Here is a 9,789-nt window from a genome sequence, read left to right on the forward strand (position 1 = left end):
CTGGTTATGGGGCACATAGGCCCACAAGTGTATACCTTTATAAATCTCCTTTAAAGGGGTTGTCCAAGTTATATTTATTGATGATCTATCCTCAGGATAGGTCATCAATATCAGATCGGCGGGGGTCCGACACCCGGCACCCCCTCCGATCAGCTGTTTGAAGAGAAGGCGTGCGCAGTGTCAGCGCTGCCTCCTCTTCACTGTTTACCTTCTAGCCGTTGCATCTGCAGTGGTGAGCAGGTGTAATTACACCCAAGCCTTCCAATTGAAATGAATGGGACGGCTTGGGTGTAATTACACCTGCTCACCACTGCAGATGCAACGGCTACAAGGTAAACAGTGAAGAGGAGGCAGCGCTGACACTGCGCACGCCTTCTCTTCAAACAGCTGATCGGAGGGGGTGCCGGGTGTCGGACCCCTGCCGATCTGATATTGATGACCTATCCTGAGGATAGGTCATCAATAAATATAACTTGGACAACCCCTTTAAGGAGGGGATTGTGGTTTTGGGTGGGGATCTGAACGTTGACTTGAATCCACAACTTGACTCCTCCTCACATAAATCTGCCCTATCTTTGGGATCTTTACGTGCCATTAGAGAAGGCCTGTGAAGTTTACATCTAGTGGATTCTTGCCGAGCTTTGCACCCCCACTCAATAGACTTTCTACCCCCATGTCCATGGTACATATCATCGTTTGGACTATGTGTTTATCTTAAAGGAACCCTTCCAGCTATGTTCTGAGACCAAAATCGGCTCTATTCACCTGTCTGATCATGCTCCTGCTTTCATCTTTGTCCGGGTGACTTTATAATGTCCGAGGTCCCCAAATTGGTGCCTTAATGAACCCCTATTGGGCCATACGAAAACTAATGATAGAATGATAAATGATACCAATGATACCGATGATAGAAAACAGAGGGAGGTTATTAATGGTACATACTCAGATTGGGTCACTGTCACTAGTGGGGTACCTCAGGGGTCAGTATTGGGCCCTAATCTCTTCAATATATTTATTAATGATCTTGTAGAAGGCTTGCATAGTAAAGTATCAATTTTCGCAGATGACACTAAACTGTGTAAAGTAATTAACACTGAAGAGGACAGTATACTGCTACAGAGGGATCTGGATAGATTGGAGGCTTGGGCAGATAAGTGGCAGATGAGGTTTAACACTGACAAATGTAAAGTTATGCACATGGGAAGGAATAATACAAGTCACTGGTACATACTAAATGGTAAAACACTCGGTAACACTGACATGGAAAAGGACCTAGAAATTTTAATAAACAGCAAACTAAGCTGCAAAAACCAGTGTCAGGCAGCTGCTGCCAAGGCCAATAAGATAATGGGTTGCATCAAAAGGGGCATAGATGCCTGTGATGAGAACATAGTCCTACCACTTTACAAATCACTAGTCAGACCACACATGGAGTACTGTGTACAGTTCTGGGCTCCTGTGAACAAGGCAGACATAGCAGAGCTGGAGAGGGTCCAGAGGAGGGCAACTAAAGTAATAATGGGAATGGGGCAGCTACAGTACCCTGAAAGATTATCAACATTAGGGTTATTCACTTTAGAAAAAAGACGACTGAGGGGAGATCTAATTACTATGTATAAATATATCAGGGGTCAGTACAGAGATCTCTCCCATCATATATTTAGAGCAAAATGTTCAGTTATTATTCGCAGAAAGCTTTTCAAACACCTAAAAGACTATTGTGTGTGTGTGTTTTAGGCTACTTTCACACCTGCGTTCAGGTGTCCGCTCGTGAGCTCCGTTTGAAGGGGCTCACAAGCGGCCCTGAACGCAGCCGTCTGGCCCTAATGCATTCTCAGTGGAGGCGGATCCGCTCAGAATGCATCCGCCTGCCAGCGCTCAGCCTCCGCTCCAAGCAGCGTTCGGGCGTCCGCCTGGCCGGGCGGAGGCTTGCGGATCCGTTCCGACTTACAATGTAAGTCAATGGGGACGGATCTGCTTGAAGATGTCACCATATGGCTCAATCTTCAAGCGGATCCGTCCCCCATTGACTTTCAATGTAAAGTCTGAACGGATCCGCTCAGGCTACTTTCACACTTAGAAAATTTTTCTAAGTTATAATGCAGACGGATCCGTTCTGAACGGAGCCACCGTCTGCATTAATATGAGCGGATCCGTTCAGAACAGATCCGATCGAACGCAGGTGTGAAAGTAGCCTTAGAGCAGCAATATATTTTTACCTGCACTAAATTGATCAGCCTCAGGGACATCCGTGCTGAGGAAGGGACAGATAGTGCAGGGAGAAAAATGTGATGTTTTTACAACCAAAAGCTTAGACCCCAAAGTCCTTTTAAGGACTACTGTGTGTGTTTGACAGCAGCAAGATATTTTTATTTAATACCTATTAGTGACATATACTGCACATCATCCGCAGACTGTGTCATTTTGTATAAATTCAAATAATCAGCGCCACATTTATTGTCTATAGTGTGCGTGTAATACACATCCGTGACATATACAGTACGCCATCCGAAAACTGTTTCTTTAGCGTAAATTTAAATAATCTGGGCCTAATCTAGTATCCATAGTTTGTGGCTTTATGTGACATATACAGTACGCCATCCGAAAACTGTTTCTTTAGCGTAAATTTAAATAATTACCGTCCAGTCCTCATCTACTGTCTCTGTAGTGTGTGCGTGTAATACACATCCGTGATATCCGTGACATATACAGTACGTCATCCGAAAACTGTGTTTTAGGGCAAATTCCAATAATCTGGGCCTAATCTAGTGTCAATATTCTGTGGGTTTCTGTAACATATACTGTCCTGCATCCGAAAACTGTGCCTTTAGTGGACTGTAAAACAATCTGTGCCATATCCAGTGACAAAACCATTAATATGAAGAAGACCAGCACTAAGGGACGGGGAAGTGGGCGTGATGCTGATGGTGCACGCAGAGGCCGTGGCCCTGGGGTCAATGAAACTGTGTCTGCTGCCAGTGCACTAGAAACAAAAAAAACATCCACTGTACCCAGCTTAATGTCCAACTCAACTGGATGGCGCAGGACAACATTGTCCAGGTCCGACCAGTGTAAACAGTTGGTCGGTTGGATTGTTGAAGATAATGCTTCCAGTTGGTTAAGCACCACCCTCTCTTCCACCAGGTCCAGTCTCTGTAGCCAAGAGTCTGGTCAACTGAATCATTACTCTGATCATCCTTCCTCCCACCATGGAGAGGCTTGCCAAACGAGTGATCCTACACTTGGATATTCCGAGGAGCTCTTTCCAGCGCCACTATTACATTTGGCCCTCGCGCCCAGCACACTTGAAGAGGGACCTGAGATCTTGTGCCCTGATTCCCAACCTCTTGAGCCTTCACAGTCTTAAGATGACGGTGGTGAATGGCAATCATTCGTTCATGAGGTGGATAATGATGAGACACAGTTGTCAATCACTGAGGTTGTGGTTAGGTCAAGTCAGGAGAATGAGCAGAGTGAGGAAGTGGAGGAGGAGGTGGTAGATGATGAGGTCATTGACCCAACATGGGAAGGTGAAAAGCAGAGCGAGGACAGTAGTACAGAGGAGGAGGGAGCCGCAGCACCGCGACAGGCTGGAAGAGGCAGTGGGGTGGCAAAAGGGAAAAGTCGGCCCACAACAAACAGGCCCGCAACCGTTACACGAGTACCCCAATGTGTAAATCTACTTTGCCAAAGGGTAGGTTTTACGCAGTATGGTGCTTTTTTGAGGAAAGTGCAGACGATAAAAGAGTGGTAGTTTGCAACCTGTGCCGTGCCAAAATGAGTCGGGGCGTGAACACTAGCAACCTCACCACCACCAGCATGATCCGCCACATGGCATCCAAGCACCGTAACAAGTGCGAGAGAGAGACATTTAAGGGAGGTATTAAACCTACTCCCCCCCCCCTATGCCGGCCGGCAGTGGCATCAACATCTTCCATAAACGTGTGGTGAGAGACATTAAAGCCCTCATATATCCCGCAATAAATGATAATGTTACTCCCAAAGAAAAAGCCACCTTGAAGTGGCTGGGTAGTTTGGAAGATGTCGTTTTCAAGCCCGCCAAGGGGGGTAATGTGGTACTACTCACTAAAGAGTATTATATTAGTGTGCCATGTGTGCGAGCGTACGTCGGTGACGCGCGCACCTCCCTCCCGAATGGTGATCACTCAGCTCGCCTCTGATATCGATCGACCTGCGACTCCGAAATGCTTACCTTGCTGTGAACTGCCGTGGATGTTGCCGCCTGCCTGTGGACGCTGCCGCCTGTCCGCCCTATTCGGCAGCGCTGGGGGTCTGAGCGGAGGGGCCTTGTTAAACGGCCGTGGCTCTAGATGGTGACAGGACCTAAGCATATATGAGGATTGGAGGCGCCAGGTGGAAGGTTGGTAGCCTGGTTTGAATGTCCGCGGTCCTTCCCCCCCCCCCCGACATGAACGGCAGTAAGGTGAGAGCTGAGACTCCTTGAAGTATTGCCGGATTGAGCCAGGAGCATGGATACCCTCTGGCACTGAGGTGAGGCAAGTGGGTGCAATTGGCAAGAGGGGATAATTGAGGGGAGCAGAGGTCGCCAGTAACACGGCTCTAAAGATCTTGTATGGAAGCTGGCAGTCGACCCCCCCCCCCCTCCCCCCCCGAAGCACAAGCCGAGAACACAAAGTTTGCATCGGAAACTGGAAGTAGAGGGCTGGCATAGACGGCAGAGTAAAGTCATACTGATTTGGTAGGGGATTTGCTTTAACTATACTCTCCTTCTCGGATTAGGTGGACGCTGGCATGTTGTTTTTTAGCGCTGGGATACCTGCTGCAACTTTGGTGTGTGGGGGAACAGCTGCTTTGTTAACCATAATTGGAAGATTGCCCCCTCTCCTACCCCTCTAGGGTGGCTCTTCTTGTTGGAACTGGAATCTGTGGCAGAGTGGAGGACGTTGGATCCTGTTTCTCTCCTTGCCTTCTTCTATATGAAAATATAGCTACCTTTATGGCACTAGGAATGTATTGGACTCTCCTAACTGCATGAACTGCATTACTTGATCTGATTGGTACTGGTTAGTGAATGGTGACTGGTCAAGTTGGAAGTACCCTTTTTCTCTTTTTTTTTCTTCTCCTTTGTTAAGAACAGATACAATGTGAACTGAGTGATCACATGTAAATGAACTCTGCACTGAATGGTGACTGATCAAGTTGGAAGTATTTTTTTACTCCGTTTCTTTAAGAACCGACATCATATGAACTGATCGATCAAATGCAAATTAATTTTGTACTGAATGGTGATTGATCAAGTTGGAGTTTTTTTTTTAAATTTTTATTATTATTCTCTTTTGATATTACATGAATTGATTGACCAAATGTAAATGAATTTTGCACTGCTATAGCAACAAATCATGTTTGTTACATTGTGAATACTATATCATTAAGTGTGGGGGAATGGGGGGGAAGGAAAAGGAAGGGGAAAGGGAAAAAAAGAGAGAAGGAGGGGAAGGGGAGAGGGGAAAAAGAAGGGAAAGGAAAAAGTAGGAAAAAAACTAAATAACTTTAGAAATGTCTAGACAAGGTGCAGGTAAAAAAGGAAGAGGGCAACAAGAACTTGGCACGTCAATTTCTCCAATGTTTAAGAGAGTAGAAAAATCTAAGCAACAATTAATGCCCAATGTACGTGGACCTACTAGCCCGCCAGGGAAAAGGAGGGAGGACAAAGCCCAGGTCCAGGAGGAGGAATCCATTTGCTTGATAGAGAATGACACTAAGAGATTACTAGTTGAGGATGTCCAACCTGGGGAGAGCAATGATAATCAGCAGAAAATTGGAGAGGAAAGTATCTCCAACAAAGAGGAGCAGGCACCCAGCTTGCAGAATATATTCCAAGAAATAATAAAATGTAATTCTGCAATACAGGATCTCTCTCTCCAGACTAGAAATATAAAGGAGGTGGTGAGGCTTCTCAGGGCAGATCTACAAAACTATAAAGATTGGCTTATAGAGGTAGAGAAGAGAACATCCGACTCCGAGGACTTTTTACAGATAATAATGAAGGAAAAAAGAATTTTAAAGGAAGAAAATAAAGAGTTAAAAACTAGACTATCAGATCAGGCCAAGGAGAGCCATTTCGAGATGTTTGGGATTCCCTGAGGGTTCAGAGGGACGAGACCTATGTAGTTTCATACAAACTTGGTTGAAGAAACAATTGGGCCAGGATATTTTGGATTATCAAAATTTTCTAGACCGTGCCCATAGAATACCAGCAAGGAGTCTACCCTACACTACTACTCCTAAAGTCAAGTATATTGCAGCCTTCTTATTGGCCCACAAGCTAGAAGCAGGGAGGGATCATGTGTACTGATTAAAAAAAAAAAAAAAGGGATTTTTTTTTTGAATATTCGAAATGACAAATACAGCTTGTCCTTACCTCTGGGCAGCCTGGCACACATGAGCGACTACATGCTGCAGTGCCTGCGCAACGACAGCATAGTTGCCCACATTTTAACGTGTGCGGACTACTGGGTTGCCACCCTGCTGGATCCCCGGTACAAAGACAATGTGCCCACCTTACTTCCTGCACTGGAGCGTGATAGGAAGATGCGCAAGTACAAGCGCACGTTGGTAGACGCGCTACTGAGAGCATTCCCAAATGTCGCAGGAGAACAAGTGGAAGCCCAAGGTGAAGGCAGAGGAGGAGCAAGAGGTCGCCAAGGCAGCTGTGTCACGGCCAGCTTCTCTGAGGGCAGGGTTAGCATGGCAGAGATGTGGAAAAGTTTTGTCAACACGCCACAGCTAACTGCACCACCACCTGATACGCAACGTGTTAGCAGGAGGCAACATTTCACTAACATGGTGGAACAGTACTTGTGCACACCCCTCCACGTACTGACTGATGGTTCGGCCCCATTCAACTTCTGGGTCTCCAAATTGTCCACGTGGCCAGAGCTAGCCTTTTATGCCTTGGAGGTGCTGGCCTGCCCGGCGGCCAGCGTTTTGTCTGAACGTGTATTCAGCACGGCAGGGGGCGTCATTACAGACAAACGCAGCCGCCTGTCTACAGCCAATGTGGACAAGCTGACGTTCATAAAAATGAACCAGGCATGGATCCCACAGGACCTGTCCATCCCTTGTGCAGATTAGACATTTATAACTACCTCCCCTTAACCATATATTCTTGTACTCCAGGGCACTTCTTCATTTAATCCTCTTTTTTTTAATTTTACCATTATATTGCGGGGCAACCCAAAGTTGAATGAACCTCTCCTCCGTCTGGGTGCCAGGGGCCTAAATATCGTAAACTTGATTCTCTGCTATGGGACCTCTCTCCTCTGTGTGGGTGCCGGGGCCTAAATATCTGACAGTGGCCTGTTCCAGTGGTGGGTGACATGAAGCCTGATTCTCTGCTATGGGACCTCTCTCCAAATGATATTGGTTAATTTTTTCTTTTTTCATTTCCCTATTCACATTTGTTTGCAAAGGATTTACCTACATTTTGCTGCCTTTTTCGGTCCTCTAGCTCTTTCCTGGGCTATTTTACAGCCTTTTAGTGCCGAAAAGTTCAGGTCCCCATTTACTTCAATGGAGTTCGGGTTTGGGGCGAAGTTCAGGTCAAGTTCGGATCCCGATCCCGAATATTTTCAATGGAGTTCTGGTTCGGGGCGAAGTTCAGGTCGAGTTCGGATCCCGATCCAGAAAATTTTCGGGAAGTTCGGCCGAACTTCTCAAACCCGAACATCCAGGTGTTCGCTCAACTCTACTTACAACTACTGGGTGTCCAAGCTGGACACATGGCATGAACTGGCGCTCTACGCCTTGGAAGTGCTGGCTTGCTGCCAGCATTTTGTCATAGCGGGTATTTAGTGCTGCTGGGGGCATACTTACTGATAAGCGCATCCGACTGTCAACTGAAAATGTTGACAGGTTGACTCTTATCAAAATGAACAAGGCCTGGATTGCCCCTGACTTCTTTACTCCACCAGAGGAAAGCAGCTAAACAAAAAGGCACTTTAAATGTGGCTTTTATGGTGTATTTAATACACTGTATTCCCATGCACCCCTTCCACCACAAACAAGGTATATTGTTCAATCTGGCTTTTCTCGCCCTCCTCCTCCATTATATCAACATGCTTATTAGGCTGCCCTTGCTCCTAATGTTTTAGAGGGTCAGCTCAGCAGCAGACCCTCACCCCTAATGTTTTAGAAGGTCAGATCCGCATCAGACCCTTACCGCTAATTATTTAGATGGTCAGATCAGCAGCAGGTCCTCGCCCCTAATGTTTTATATTGTCAGCTCAGCAGCAGACCCTCACCCTAATATTTTAGAAGGTCAGCTCAGCAGCAGGCCCTCACCCCTAAAGTTTTAGATAGTCAGATCCGCAGCAGGCCCTTGCTCCTAATGTTTTTGAGGGTCACCAGCAGGCCATCAATCATAATTTTTCAAGGGCGTGTATGATGCCCTCCTTTATGTAAATTATGTGTAATAAAGGGTGTATTGCAGCGCCGGTTCCTTGCAATTTTTGGCAGCCCTTTCACTTAGTGCATAGGCTTTATGAGTGTAGGAGTCCCACTACATGAACAATTGTACCACAATGTGAATGAGGCCCTTCTTTATGTGATATACAGACTGTTACGGAGAGCCTCTTCCTTGAAATTTTTGGCAGCACTTGCACTTTATATACCAGTAAATATACAGGAAAGAATGTTTCCTAACAATTTCTCCTCTAAAATTAATTTTATCTTCGGCTTTGTGGGTATTATTGTTAGTCTGTAGAAGTGGCGTACTACTCGGACAACATCGTTCCCAGCAGCGACCTGGGAGTCCAAGATGCATCCAGACATCCTCTCTATGCTGTTCCCGAACCGTTTCAGTGGTGTTTCTATCAATTTCTGACCTTTTCCTATGAACCAGACACCCTCCCCTCTTCAGAGTAGGGGCTGCCTGGTTTAATGCTTGAGTTCTCCGATTGATTTCCATTGTGCTCTGAGCATCCCAAAGTGTTCTACTTTAGCACCAGAGCACTTTGGTGCTTAATTAACACTAGTGGTAACCAGTGGGAGGTGTGTCCCTGCACAGTCTAAAAATGGCAGCACTGAGTCTGTGCAGGGACGCCCCCACCAACTGGTTACCACTCCTCTGTACCCTTACTGCAGACTGCTAGCAATTCATTCATAACTTCTAGTGGTAATAATAAAGGAGTCTCACAACATAGAGCCACAAGAAGAGATGTTCCACAATAATTTATTACATGGGGAATGCACAAAGCTATTAAAACAGGCGTGTCAGGAGAGGTGAAAGGTCCTCTCTAGGTCTCCAGGACTAGAGATTAAAGGCTATGTACACCTTTGGGGGCAATTTTAAAAAAATATTATTGCATTATACTTATTTTGAACAATTTTTTTTTTTTCTGTTGGTATTTATTAACAATATGGAATCCTTTTTTCTGCAAAGAGCTGAGATCCTCTACTAGCTGACTGTGTATTTTATCTCTTTTCCGTCAGTTGGGGAGCTGACGGGCTCCTTATCTCTGCTCTCTGACATTATAAACACTAATTACAGCTCAGTTCTTATCTTGCTGAAAAGAATATGGCTTAAATAAGTATTTAATACCTCTTATTAGTTTAGAAATGAGGGTAATTAGATGACAAGCACAAAGTGAAAGTGAAAGTAGCAGTCACACAGTTAGAAAAACAGTTAAACCTTTGTGACTGAACAGCTCAATATTTTTTATAAAGGCCAATTGAAAATATGATTTTTAGCCAAAAATAAGTTAAATGAGAACAAAGAGAAAATGGAGCTCAAGACGCCAGAAATAG

The sequence above is a fragment of the Bufo gargarizans genome, chromosome 4, assembly GCF_014858855.1.
Source record: "Bufo gargarizans isolate SCDJY-AF-19 chromosome 4, ASM1485885v1, whole genome shotgun sequence".
NCBI classification, from domain to species: Eukaryota; Metazoa; Chordata; class Amphibia; order Anura; family Bufonidae; genus Bufo; species Bufo gargarizans.